This window comes from Schistocerca piceifrons, unplaced genomic scaffold (genome assembly GCF_021461385.2).
Source record: "Schistocerca piceifrons isolate TAMUIC-IGC-003096 unplaced genomic scaffold, iqSchPice1.1 HiC_scaffold_1682, whole genome shotgun sequence".
Lineage (NCBI taxonomy): Eukaryota > Metazoa > Arthropoda > Insecta > Orthoptera > Acrididae > Schistocerca > Schistocerca piceifrons.
In genome coordinates this window covers 3600153-3614125 of record NW_025727548.1, presented here as the reverse complement: position 1 = coordinate 3614125, position 13973 = coordinate 3600153, and positions in this window count along the sequence as shown.

The following is a 13973-nucleotide window of genomic DNA, read 5'->3' as shown; positions in this document are numbered from 1 at the left end:
CACCTTGAGATGTAACCCTAGGCATGGGACAAAAGAGAGTATTGCTGTCCGCCATGTCTGCCATGACACCTTCTTTCTCATCAACACCATGGTCCACTTCAATTGCTACTCCAGAGCCCTCTTTCTCAAGATGTGAGCTAGGTTCATATATCTCAGAATATAAGCCTCACAATGACACCTGAATGGTACCATTTTCCACACCATGTAACAAAGGTTGTTTTCTAACTACACACAGATTAATTTGTTATGCTGCATTTTCCAAATACTTTCAGAATAATTTTAGTCATGACTTTAGTGATGGAAGCTTACCATTATTGCTCATTATGATTTACTCTGTCCAAGGGATACCACTCATGACTCCATAGACTTTTTTCCCTGTCCATTAATGTACTTTTTTGTTTTTCATAGACTGAAAATGATACTTTCTTGTATGCATTTGCTACATTTACTCAATCACTAGATCTTTTTATATTTACACTCCTGAGTCCACCTATTCTGGTGCTCCACACTGCTCAGTCTCTTATTTTCTTAGCCAATCACATAAAATATACAGGTCACACACCTGTCTGTGACACAAATCACTCATCTTCTTAACATCAGATCCTTGCAATCGTATATATTACACATTCCGCACTGTTACTTTAGTTCCAAGTAACATTTGTATTATATTTATTCCTCTTGTAACCTATTTTACTTAAACCATAAAAACACTGTTCATACTTGTATATCAGAGTGTTACTTCCAATGTTGTGATTTACCCAGAATTTTGTCTTGTTTTCACTTCATGTCCCCCTTGTTATTTTCTCTGTATTTCAAAACTCTATTCACACTGTTCTACTTTTGGGATTTTACATTTATCATGATATCTTCATGACATCCTGTATCCAACCATTTACTTACTTCACATATTCTCTTGCCATTTTAATGACTTCCCCACTTCAATTGTCTATATGCACATACTGAAGATTATCAACAATATATTAAACAAAAGAGGAAGAGAATAGAAGAAGGAAAGAATGCATTGTTCTACCTAGCTCAAGTACGCACAGTCGCCTCACTGTGAAGTTTCCCATAGAGCAGGAATCCTCATACCCTTTTTAATGTGCCTCATCCACCATCCCTTCATCAACTTTCCAGGGATCTGTTTCTGGTCCTCCTTCCAGAGGATAACTCTTACATCCTTTTTCTGCTTCCCTTTGAACTCCAAAACAATATAAACTTATATAACTTATATTTCATACTTCTTTTTCGGTACAACCTTTGGTCCTACTTGGAAGTTCAAAATTTCCCAGAAATGGCTCCTTTTACTAAAAAAATTGTGTTACTACTGCCTTTTCCTAAGTAAACTCAGCATGAACAGGTGCTATGAAGTTCTAGTGGTACCAAAATGGGCGCCTTGTCATCCTCAGCCCACAGGCATCAATGAATATGGATGTGGAGGAGCATGTGGTCAGCACATCGCACTCCTGACCGTTAGTCAGTTTACATGACCGGAGCTGCTACTTCTCCAACAAGTAGCTCCTCAGTTTGCCTCACAAGGGCTGAGTACACCCCACTTACCAACAGCGCTCAACAGACCGTCCAAGTTCTAGCTCACTCTGACAGTGTTTAACTACGCTGATCTGATGACTGCCTTTTCCTGCATGCTGATATTTTGTTAGAAAACGAATATTTGCATACTTGGAAATACACATGGTTTATTAGTTACTGGTTCAACACAAAGCACGTACAACAACAACAACAACATACAGAGAAACCACACACAGGTGCATATTACTAACCACTGAACATGAAATACTGACTTTAGTTATTAAAGAACACCAAAGATGTAAAATACATTAACACTCTCCCTTATTTAATAACTTGCAAAGTCTAATCTTATTACATAAATACTGATATCTAATCGAAAACAGAGGCTTTTTTAGTATATCAGCAAGTTGTTCTACAGTATCTACTTTTGCAACTATGATTTCATAAGCACTAAATAGTTCACAAACAAAGAAATGCCTTATATGAATATGCTTCGTTCTTCAGTGAAACTTGGGATTCTGGGCAAGCCAGATAGCAGCTTCATTGTCAACCTCCAGAACTGGTGTTGCCTCCAATTGGTCCAATTCTGTCAGAAGCTTCTTGATCCAGACAATTTCCTGAGCAGCTTCACTGGCAGCCACAACCTCAGCTTCAGTTGCGGATATGGCAGCAGAAGATTGCCTTTGACTAACCCAGGTGATGGGTACCCCAGAGTACAGACAAAGGACACCAGATGTTGAGAGCCCAGAGCCAAGATCACCACCAATGTGGTCAGCATCACTAGAACACTCTAAAACCTACTTCCTAGAATTGTTTTTATATAAAAGTCCATAATTTGTTGTGCCTCTCAGGTATTGTAAGATTCTTTTAACTTTCACCACATCACAATCTGTTGATTTCATGATACAACACTGACAGCATATGCAAAGTCAGGACATCTCCCACACATCAGAAACATCAGTACTCCAACAGCTTGACTGTATGGAAATTCAGAGTTGCAAGGACTTTCTTCTGTATCATTGTCATTTATAATGGGTGTAGTTACAGCCTTGCAGTTCTTCATGTTGAAATGCTCTGGTGTTTTCCTGTGTAATGAGTCTGACTTACACATACAGTTCCACGTTCTTGTTTGTCAATTTCCAGACCTAAGAAAAATGATGCAGGCACTGAAGTAATTTTAAACTCTTCTCTTAAATCACTGACAATGTCTTCAAATTCCTGTTCACTGTGAGCTGCAATCAGACCATCATCAACATAAAGCACAAGGAATATTTTCTTACAGCCTTACTGTCTCACAAAAAGACATGGATCAGCTTCACTCCTCAGAAAGCCCAGTTTAGTGAGATGATTACTGTACTTCTAATTCCAGCAATGCAGAGCCTGTTTCAGTCTGTATGGACTTTTCTTCAAGCAACATACTCTCCCAGACCCATCATCACATCCTTGAGGTTGTTGCATATAAATGGTTTCTTTTAAATCAATATAAATGCTCTCCCTTGCAGCAACACTTAGCAGTGCTCTGAATGTGCTCTAAATGTCTGCTCATAGTCAACTCCTCTCTGCTGCGAATAACCCTTAATCACCAATCTTGTCTTGAATTTATTGACTGAGCCATCAGCATTTGTTTGACTTTATACACCGATCTATTGGGAATGGACATCTTTGCATATGGTAGGTCAACCACATCCCTCGTTCCATTTTCTTGAAGAGCTTTTATTTCAGGATCCATAACTTCCTTCCAGAAATCGTTTTGAACAGACTTCATGGCATCGCTGTCTGTTTCTGGTTCTTGGAAAGATATTGAGAGGTTCATTACATAATCATTAAACTTTTGTGGAGGTCTGAGGGTAAACCGATCACACAGACATGGTAAAGCTTCTGCACTTGTGTCTTCCTGATCTTCCTCCTGAGGGTCTTCATCTACATCCAAGGAACTGCCATCCTCTTCACTCTCACTATCAATACCATTGGTCTTCAGTCTGAGGTACTGGATCCTGATGACTGAAAACATTCACTGGAAGAGTTGAACTTTTCTCACTCTTCAGTGGCCTCTCCTTGAAGATGACATCTCGTGACCTAATGAGTTTGCATACCTCTCCACAATAAATTATGTAACCCTCATTGTGATCATATCCAATAAGGACACATTTCAGTGCTGTTCCTGGAATACTGGAAGGCCCTTTTCGGTTTAGAATGTAGGTTGTGGTGTTCACCATCTCTGCCCAAAGTTTCTGTGGAATGTTTGCATGTGCATGCATTATGGCCCTGGCAGTTTCCACAACTGTGCAGTTCTCTCTTTCACTGCACCCATTTTGTTCTGGAGTGTAAGGCATTGAGAGGCGTTGAATTACACCCTCTTTGTGAAGAATCTCTTTTGCTTGTTTGTTGTCAAATTCTTTCCCATTATCACTCAGAAGTTCCTTGATGGTATGTCCAGCAGCTTTTGCTTCAGCTATGAACTGCCTTAACTTTTCTGCAACTCCAAACTTTTCTTGTATGAAATATGTTTCCGTAAACTTTGTACAATCATCTTTGAAAAGAACAAAATACCAGTGCCCTGACACAGAAGGTACTTGAAACGGACCACATACATCAGCGTGAATAAGTTCACCTGGTTCTGCTGTCCTCTTTCTGTTACCAAATGGTAAACGAAGAGCCTTGACATAAATACAGCCTTCACAAAGTTCACTATCCATTTCCACCTCATTATTTAACTCGCTACAAAGTACAGACTTCACATGGCGGCTTGTTCTGGTTTCCAAATGTTTCATGATAAAGCTGCAACGTATTGTCTCTGCTAGTGGTATTAACTGCGCTGAGGGAGCTAGGTTTCACATTTCTTACAGCAAGTTTAAAAAGGCCTACAAAGCAATCACAGACAACTGCCAATCTAGTAACATTATTAATCTTAAGATGACAAATTTCTGCAGTTGATGTGAATTTACTTTCTGGATGTTTATCCTTTACTGCAAGAACAGAGAATAGATTGTTGTGAATCTGAGGTACATACCATACATCTGTCAAGGTAATTCTGTTCCATTTTCCTCCAACTGCTGCTTCAAGGTCTATTGAACCTTTTTCCAATTGCTTCAATTATGTCACCATTAGCTGTAGTAACTGACTGTTTTGTTAGAAAACGCTGAAATGTTTTGAAACAATTCCTGTCATTTGTAATATGACTTGTTGCACCATTGTCTATATACCAGTCATCATTTCTACATTCAGAGTTCATCACAGAAGATGTCATAGCAAGAAGTAGCATATTTGTATCTGTGGTAGCTGGTTTTGGAGGTTTGCCATCCGCTGCCCACTTTCTGCACACTTTAATTGTATGGTTAGGTTTCTTGCAGTAATTACATATTAATTTCTTTTTCTTCTTTTTCTCTGTTGGATTTACTTGCTGAAATGACAGCCTTGATGAGTCTGTAGTGAGGGCTTCTTGTTTACTAAAATCACCCTCCTTTGTACTCAGAGCTTTTTCATATGCACACAATTTATTTGTTAAATTATCAACTGTTCTGTCATCTCTAGATGTTAGCATCCAACTAGATTTAAACAAAAAATAGTCTTCTGGTAGTGTACCTTATATTTTACAAATCAAAAACAAATCAGGCATTTCTGAATTATTTACGATGTCTTTGGTCATTTCTGGTTTCATTTCACTCCACAAATATTTCTGTTAGGAAATATGTGTCACAATATCATCTTCAGGAGCCTTTTTGTAACTAAAGAACTCCAAACAAAGGTTGTAAACTTTGTCTTCAGAGACACCATCAAATATTTTGTGTGATTCTGTCCACACTTCATACACTGTATTTAGATGCATTATTTTCTGCTAAGTTTCTTCCAACATATTTGTAGTCAAAACAAGTAGAGCGTGGCTGTCTGCTTTGTTAAAAGCTTCTAAAGCACTTTTATAGATCGCCCTTTGTTCATCGGTAGCACTTTCAGAAATAATACTAGGTTTCACTGTCCTGCCTTCCACAACATCAAGTGCACCAGGAATTCCTCATAGACAAATACTTATTTTGTATTTCCAAATGTTCCAATTTGTTTTGTCTTCCACAACTCCGATGTTGATAATTCTCCTTGAATCCATCGTGGTTGCATGGAATTAACAACTTCAAAAACGTCTTCTTGGAGATAACTTTAAAAACCTTTTGCATAGAGCTACGTTATTATTTTTGTACAAGTGTCCTTTTAACACACACCTGGGCCCATAACCTGCTGAGATTTTCTTAGAAAAATAAATATTTGCATATTTGGAAATACACATGGTTTATTAAGTACCGGTTCAACACAAAGTACGTACAACAAGAACAACAATATACAGAAAAACCACACACAGGTGCGTATTACCAACATTAGCACTGCATGTACATTATTATACAACACTGCTCGACATTTACATCACAACAATTTATATTAAAGAATTGATACCTATGATCATGTTAACACAGTTTCTGAATTCTCTAACGTGTGCAATTCTGTGACCACAACTTTGAACTGCAAGAGTAGTTTGACTTCATGTTGGATTGTTTTGGACACCATCTCTGTAGCACCAAAAATTTTAACGTTATAGGTCAGCAGTAGTACTGTGTTCATTTTGCTAGGTGAAGTCACTGAAATCTGTGAACAGCTGTCAACCAGTACCTCACTTTCTAAGCCACCTACTGCTACTTTTACAATCGGATTGACATCAGCTGAAATGGGCACCAGCTCTCCCCCACAAAACAACTCTTTTATTTTGCCTTGTTTTTACCCAACTCAGTCACAGGCATCGAATTTCTATCTTTGCTCTTCCTATTCACCATTGAGTGTGGGAGTCTAAAAGCACACTGCATGAGTGCTGTCCAACCTTGATGGCAGTCATATTTGGCATCTCCATCAAATACGAATTTATAAATCATATTAGTGCTGTCCAGAGGCACTACTGTGTTTTGTAATGAACATTCTTGTTTGAATTCTCTCCCTTGCAGTTCAGAAGTGCTTGCCTCCTTGCAGTCTTTCACATACTGTTCTGGAGCCTGAAGTCCTCACACTTGCCACATCAACGAATTTTTACTTCTTATTGTTCCTGTTCCAGTCAGTTGCTTTTTGTCAAACTGTCACACTATCCCAATAGTACCAGTAGCATTTAATCCGTCAGTTATGTCATAATAATAACTGGGGTGCAAGTCAGGTGACTCTTCACATACACTCAGTGGTGCAGGAATGTCTCCCCCACTCATTAGTGTCTCCATTCTTACAAAGTTCAATAGAACTTCCCATCAGCTGCCCAACCAAGCTATTCAGCAATCTTGTTCCCCCACTGAGTGCACCTCCTCTCCACCAAGGTCACCTGTGGCAGCTGCTATATACACTTTATTTATGTTCCTCACTATTATTTGCCAGTTTTCTACTTAAAATTGGTCATCAGAATGATTGAAATTCTGTTGCCTGCCGTGCACATCATCATAAGTGGCACGAGTCTTCCACCTTCCCACAGCTCCTGTGTTATATTTTGCACTGTACTGTAAGGGCCATGAGAATATTAGACTCTTTCAAGAAAACGTTCATAATTCTCGTAATTGTCATGGAGTGGTGCTACAAGTTCTCACCAAACACAGAATGGTAACAAAAGTTTTATACCCACAACAACAACTGTACAGCCACCCCACATCAGTACTTACAGATTGCCTTCATTGTGCCCTGGACAGGTTGAACTAGTCTTCGATCCAGAAGTGTATGAGCAGTTCTCACTGAATTGCTGTAGACCAATATTCTTTCAAAAATTGGACCTCGATAATTTGTAAATTATTACAGTACTTAGTTACATCATTCATCTGTCTAAAGACATCATCTTTGAATTGCTCTGCTGTAAAAGAAACAGACAGCAAATGAGTTGTAGAAAAGGTAGTAAGAGCAACTTGACTTTCTGCGAGTTGTATCCAAGGCTATATCCTCAAAGTCTTATGTGGATGGCCTTAGCCGCAGCTGGTTCCATGGCTAAGTAAAGATGAGGACAGCAACCAGGCAACAGTCAGTTACTGCTTCACAGTGGGCTAATAGCAGCTTGTCCAGAAACACATGGAAGTATGACTTCTTGACATGGCTGGAAGTACGAGAAGATTGTACTGAAAGATGTTAGGCGATTAGCCAGTTTCATCCATAGCTAGTGTCACACTCTTGGATGTTATGGTGCAACTTAATGGTATAAACAGTAACAAACATTATGAGCACAATGAAACAAACAAAAATTAACAAAATATAGGCACTAGTAACTTCACTAGGCAAAAATTAATTTATATCATTACCTATGTCAAAGTATCATTAACCATAAAGCCACATGACAAGATTAAAATGTGAGGATGCCCCTAATATAACTATAAAATGTAGAAACTGTAGCTTATACGTTTGAAATCTGTGGTAACAGCTAAAGAGGCGAAACTTCTAAAATGTTATAATTGTTTCCGGTATAAAATTTGTTTCATACTTGGAAACTGACTCCTTTTGATGAACTGTTCCTTGTGATATGCACCTCCCTCTACTCTTTATGTGTAAGGTCTATGTGTTTTGGCATAAAACTTGAAATTTGACATTTCTCTTATGTGGCATGGGCACCAGCACTTAAATCAGTGTCTTTGTTGTCCACAGGTGTGCTCGGTTGTCTTGGACACTCCTAATGTCCCCTGTGACAGGTCAGCCAGCAGCGACAAAGTCATTAGTATCAGGGTGCACACCCACCTTCCAGGCAATGAGAACAGCAGCTAATCATCGACGATGTTTTCTTTTTCTATTGTGGTGGGCATCCGCATACTATAAGCGCAGCCAACACACTATGAGCACCACGTGCTGACGTCACGGGCACAGAGAAGACATCACCTATTGGCTGGAGACGCTGTGGCTCTGCTGTTACCACAACAGAAACATTACATCATTGTGAGGCTAACATCAGTACAGTCAGAAATGTTTACCTGGCATTTAAAACTGATTTTTGTTTACAATAAACAAATTATTTGAGCAACATGAGAATACTCATTGAGAGTAACTTATCATTGTTTAATAGTTCGCGTAACAACCTTCACTGAGATCAGTGTAGGGCATCTGTTTTAGCTTTGTACTGGAGCATTAGTTACACGACGATACATGCATTGGCTTATTCACTTTCATTCAGCATCTTGTTCCATCAGAAATTTAACAGCATTGTTGAAGGCGTTCACTGCCAACCACTTAGCCTATCTGTAGCAATGTATGTTATGCGTCATCAACCTCACAATTTCTTCATGGCAGAACTCTCAATACAGACAAAGTTTCCAGAGCTTCATGTTTTCGAAGCCATCTTCAGAGTATAACAGTCCTAGATTGAGAGATAATGCCTGAGAAAAGAAACTTATAATAGAGAAGAATTTATCTGTGGTCATCACAGACACAGCTACAAACTAATAATCCTGACTTTTTTCCCATGGAAATCTTAACACTTAAACATCCCTCTTGACATATTCTGCCTGAGAAAGGCCACACCAGTTAAGTTACCACACTGTATTCATTCGCTTCATCACAGATATTTCACATGAAAAGTCAAAATAAAAAGGAAATAATTTCATGCTTGGCAGAGCGAGTGCACCAGCATACATCATTGGTTCAGTAAATGACGTGTCACAGTCACATGACTGGCCATCGGTCCCTATCAGCCGACTTCCACAATTGGTGGCCAGAGTCTGGTGTGACATAGGCAAACTCTAGAGCACAGTGTTTGAGCTGGGCCACAGCCAACAGCTCTTTCACACAACATTTTTTGATCTTTTTCTATTACTGAAAGTCAGAAAGTGAAACACATTATTTTTACTCTTCCATTGTAGCAAAATGATACTTTTAGCTTTTAGGGAAATGTAAATACATGTCAGGTATTGCACATCACATAGTAGATATCCACTGCTGTACCAAAACACTATTTCTGGGAAGTTGAATCTTCCCCCAAGTGGTGAGAGGTGGTAATAGCTAATGCATCCTAGAACATTGTCTAACATGATTGTTTTCATGATGCAGGTGTTAATGGTGGGCAAAGGCATAATGTTATTGTGATATTTACTTGTTCCCCACGTTTGTCTTTCCAGAGGCGCATTCGGCACTGGCTTCAGTTTTATTCATATATATTACTTCTCAAGTCAACATCCCTTTTCTTCAAGACATGCTAATCGTACAGAGATGAATGAGGCATCATTAGAAAATTTTTAATCGTTTCTCATACTGCATACCGGTTTTGTGCTAAGACTTACTATTTGTCGAAAATTTTGAACTATCGTAGGCAAAAGGGCATCATAGATGTCCGGCATCATACCTGTAGTTTGTGAAGCTAACCTCTTACTCACGAACAAGAGACTCACTTTTCATTTTATCTTATTACAAAAAAAAAAAAAAAAATGGTTCAAATGGCACTGAGCACTATGGGACTCAACATCTTAGGTCATAAGTCCCCTAGAACTTAGAACTACTTAAACCTAACTAATCTAAGGACATCACACACACCCATGCCCTATCTTATTACAAATTATGTCTTATTAACTGGATAATTTGTATACATCAGTGTCATAGACTATAACGGTGACCACTGCAGTAGTCCATTATCTCTGCCCGTTGTACAGGTTGGCATTCCTATACGAATATGCCTTTCGAAATGACAAAAATATTAGTCACTGCCAACATAAATTATGATTTACGTATTGCTGCTATGGCCTAACGTGCTTACATGAAGTACGAAATGCAATCAGAATCCTGAAATACAGTTAGAATTTATTGAGGTCTTAGTGAATACCAGGTAAGAAGTGAACTAAAATTGCATTTGCTGTCACTATAAGCAAGTTATGGGGACAAAGTTTCAAATCGTATTTACCATATCCATTCTTTACTTACAGGCAGTCGCATGTAGCCATTTCAGGACAAAATAAATCAACCAACATTTTCTTATCCCTTAAGGAAAATGAAAAATAAAAAGTTCATGAAGCTCAAATTCTTATACAATATATCATTTACAATTAGATATACTAAAGCTCTGGAAACAATTTCGTTCAAATTTTCTGTGTGGAAATATATAGAAAAGTGTGCGTCATAAATTTATGATTATTATTTCACTTTTTTGGTTTATTTTTAAAGAATTTTTATCAGTTCACAAACCATCTGTATCCCAACTACATTCTTATCCCAAATACTGTCATTATTTAAAACTATGAAAGCACTTAAGTTTCGTACAGGGCTCCTGATGAGTAATAATGTCCAGCCGCATCGAACAGCTCTGTTGGAGGTGCTCTTGGAGTAGGAGGATATTTGGCAAATGGGCTGGCCTGTCCCGTGACGTAAATTTCATTGAGCACATGTGAGATCCAGTAGGAAAACGTGTTTCAGCATATCCACATTCACCAATGACCATCCAACAGCTGTCAGTCCTGCTGGTAGATGAATCAAACGCACTGCCACAAGAACTTTTTACCAAACGTATGGTCAGCATAGGAGGACGCAATAGAGCATGCACTGTCATCAGTGGTGATCACACATTCCGTTAAGACCCATGTCCCGCCATTTGTAATACCAGGGGACCATCATGAAATGCGGACACTTTAGTGTAATTCGACTTTGAATGAAGTTATTTCTGTTCTCATTGTGCACTTCATTCAGTAACCTTCTCTAATACACTGTAGCAATTCTTTCTATGAATGGCCCACATTTCATTGAACCATGTTACTTGGCAGAGACACATCTTGTGAAAATTATGAACTTTTTGTCCATAAGATTTGCACAACAGTTGTATTGCCATGACTTGACACACAAATAGCCAAGATATTGACGATAGTGCAAAACACCATTCACAGTAAGACTCTCACTGCTATTATGTTTCCATACTCAATCGCAATCACAAGGCCACCTGCAATTATCTACCACAACATCAGAATAGCCCATACACAGTCAGATAGTGATGATAGCTCTATGTACCGGTCCTGTAGTGAGAGATGACACGGGAGTATGACAAAATTTTCGTTCATCTCATCACATCTCCTACACGATAGTACACCATTTTATTTAGCAACATCAGTTGAAGTAACAATAAATCTCATTGCACCTCTGAGGTAGTGTCACCTTGAGCTACACCTGCACGAATGCTCTGTAAGTCACCTTTAAGTGCCTGGCAGAGGGTTCATCAAAACACTTGTACTATTCCTCTACCGTTCCACTCTGTAACAGTGAATGGGAAAAACGGACTTTGCTGAAAAGATATCACCGCCCTGAAAAACAGTATTGTTTTAATGGCTGGCATCATCAGTCATGTAACATGTCCATCTCTCTCTCCCCTATTTTTTGATAATACCAAATGAGCTGCCCCTCTCTGAGCTTTTTCAATGTCCTCTGTCAATCTCATCTGGTAAGGGTACCATACTGCACAGTCATACCCTAGCACAGGATGGACAATTATAATGTAGGCAATCTCCTTAGTAGACCTGTTGCATCTTCTAAGTTCTCTGCCAGTAAAATTAAGTCTTTGGTTTGCCTCCCTCAAAATATTATCTATGTGATCATTCCAATTTCAGGAACATTGCATCATAATTATGAACAACACAGGCACTGCAATACTATAACTATCCACCAACAATTAGCAAGTGTCTTTCAATTAAAAATGTCACTCTTGTATGGCAATATACATAATTAACATATGAATGCTGGTTACAGACGCATGATTGACAACATACGGAAATTTGGGTCTGGCTCAGATAGCCTAATGGTAAGGTGACCACTCGCGATAAGTGGGAAATCCGCATTTGAGTCCTGGTCCAGCACAAATTTTCATTATTGTCATTCAGTTATATAGTTGACGGTTGTCCAATGTGTGCCCGTTCCTTTCCACATGGATGCACATCTAAAGGAACATTGCATTGTACTTCAGAACAACAAAGCCACTGCAGTATTTCATTTATCCACCAATACTGGGCTAGTGACTTTCAATTAAAATATCTCTCCTGTACGGGAATATACATAACAGACGTACAAGTGCAGGTTGGCGACATACATGGAGAATACACAGGTAGCTAATGGTAAACTGACAGCTATCAATAAGCCAGAAATCTGTCACAATTCTAGGTCCAGCACAAAAAAATTTTTTATTGTCACTCCATTATACAGCTATGTTTTTCCATATTTGCAACTACAACTACATTGCACGCACTTGTCTGACTCAGTTCTGTCCTATGGTATAATCTGTAACTTGTTGAAGTTTAAATGAAAAAAAAAAAATATGATTGCTACAGAAGTTGAAATAAGAACATTTTGTCAAGTTGACAAGTAAATATCTTGAAGAAGCCTCTTCAGGGAGCTAAGATTTCATATACTTACATGTCAGTCATATGCTCCATACTGGTATTTCTGGTTGATGATAAAAGTGAATTTAGGGTGAATTCATAAATTCACTAACACAATATTAGAATTAAATATAATTTTGATATAGATTAAATATAAATCTCTAGTTTTCAGAATGGAGCTTATTTATTCTGGTGCAAAACGTTATAATTGGTTATATATTGGCTTATGACAAGAAACTGAAAATATCCACATATTTAAAGTTGAAATAAAAGAATGTAGTAGCCATTCTATGTGCAGTGTACTCAAGGGTACTCAAGAATAAATATTGTGTTTATGTTTGCAAGTATGTAGGCAGCTGGTTGTGGTCTGTATAAAGTTGCTGAAACACTCTGTTTGAAGAGTTAAATAAAACACTAGCTAATGAATGTATGGAAGAAGCAGTTCCCTTTTCTTCTTTTTCTTTTTTCAAAGTAGACATTTCCCTCCTCATTATTATACAAATTTTCATTCTCCTTCGATTTGGTCATGGGTATGTTGTACAGAAAAAATAAACAGGAAGTTTATGTAGAAAATTTGATGTAGTTAAATTTTGTTTTAGGATGCATTTTTGTTGGAAACCATGGTTTTTGAGTTATTAAAGAAACACGGGTTTGGAGGTAACTTCTGTATTCTTTTCTTGAATAATTAGAAAACTACATCCTCTAGCGATAACGTATCCAACACAACACTTCGCTACATCCAATTTCCTACAAAATGGTCCCGTTCATTTTTTTCTGTAGGACCAATAGGTTGCGCTAAGCTGAAGAAAACATGAAAATCTTGCATGTGGTATTTGAAGGCCTTGCAAGTTGCATAAAACTCATGGGTAGGGGTTGCCGAATCACCCTGTATAAAATATTGGTCACCGTCAATGGAAGTCGAAAGCGGGGACGTGTGAAATCATCGAGCGCCGTAAGCACTGTGTGATGGTAAGCAATACCGCTAGTGGCCTGGTCACCGATTCATTTCAGTTCTGACAGAAACAGATTCTTAATCATCGGATGTTTATCTGTTGTACTTATGAAGATGACATAGCAATAAAAGCTCCTAAGGTAGACACTGGGAATTCTTAAGAACTG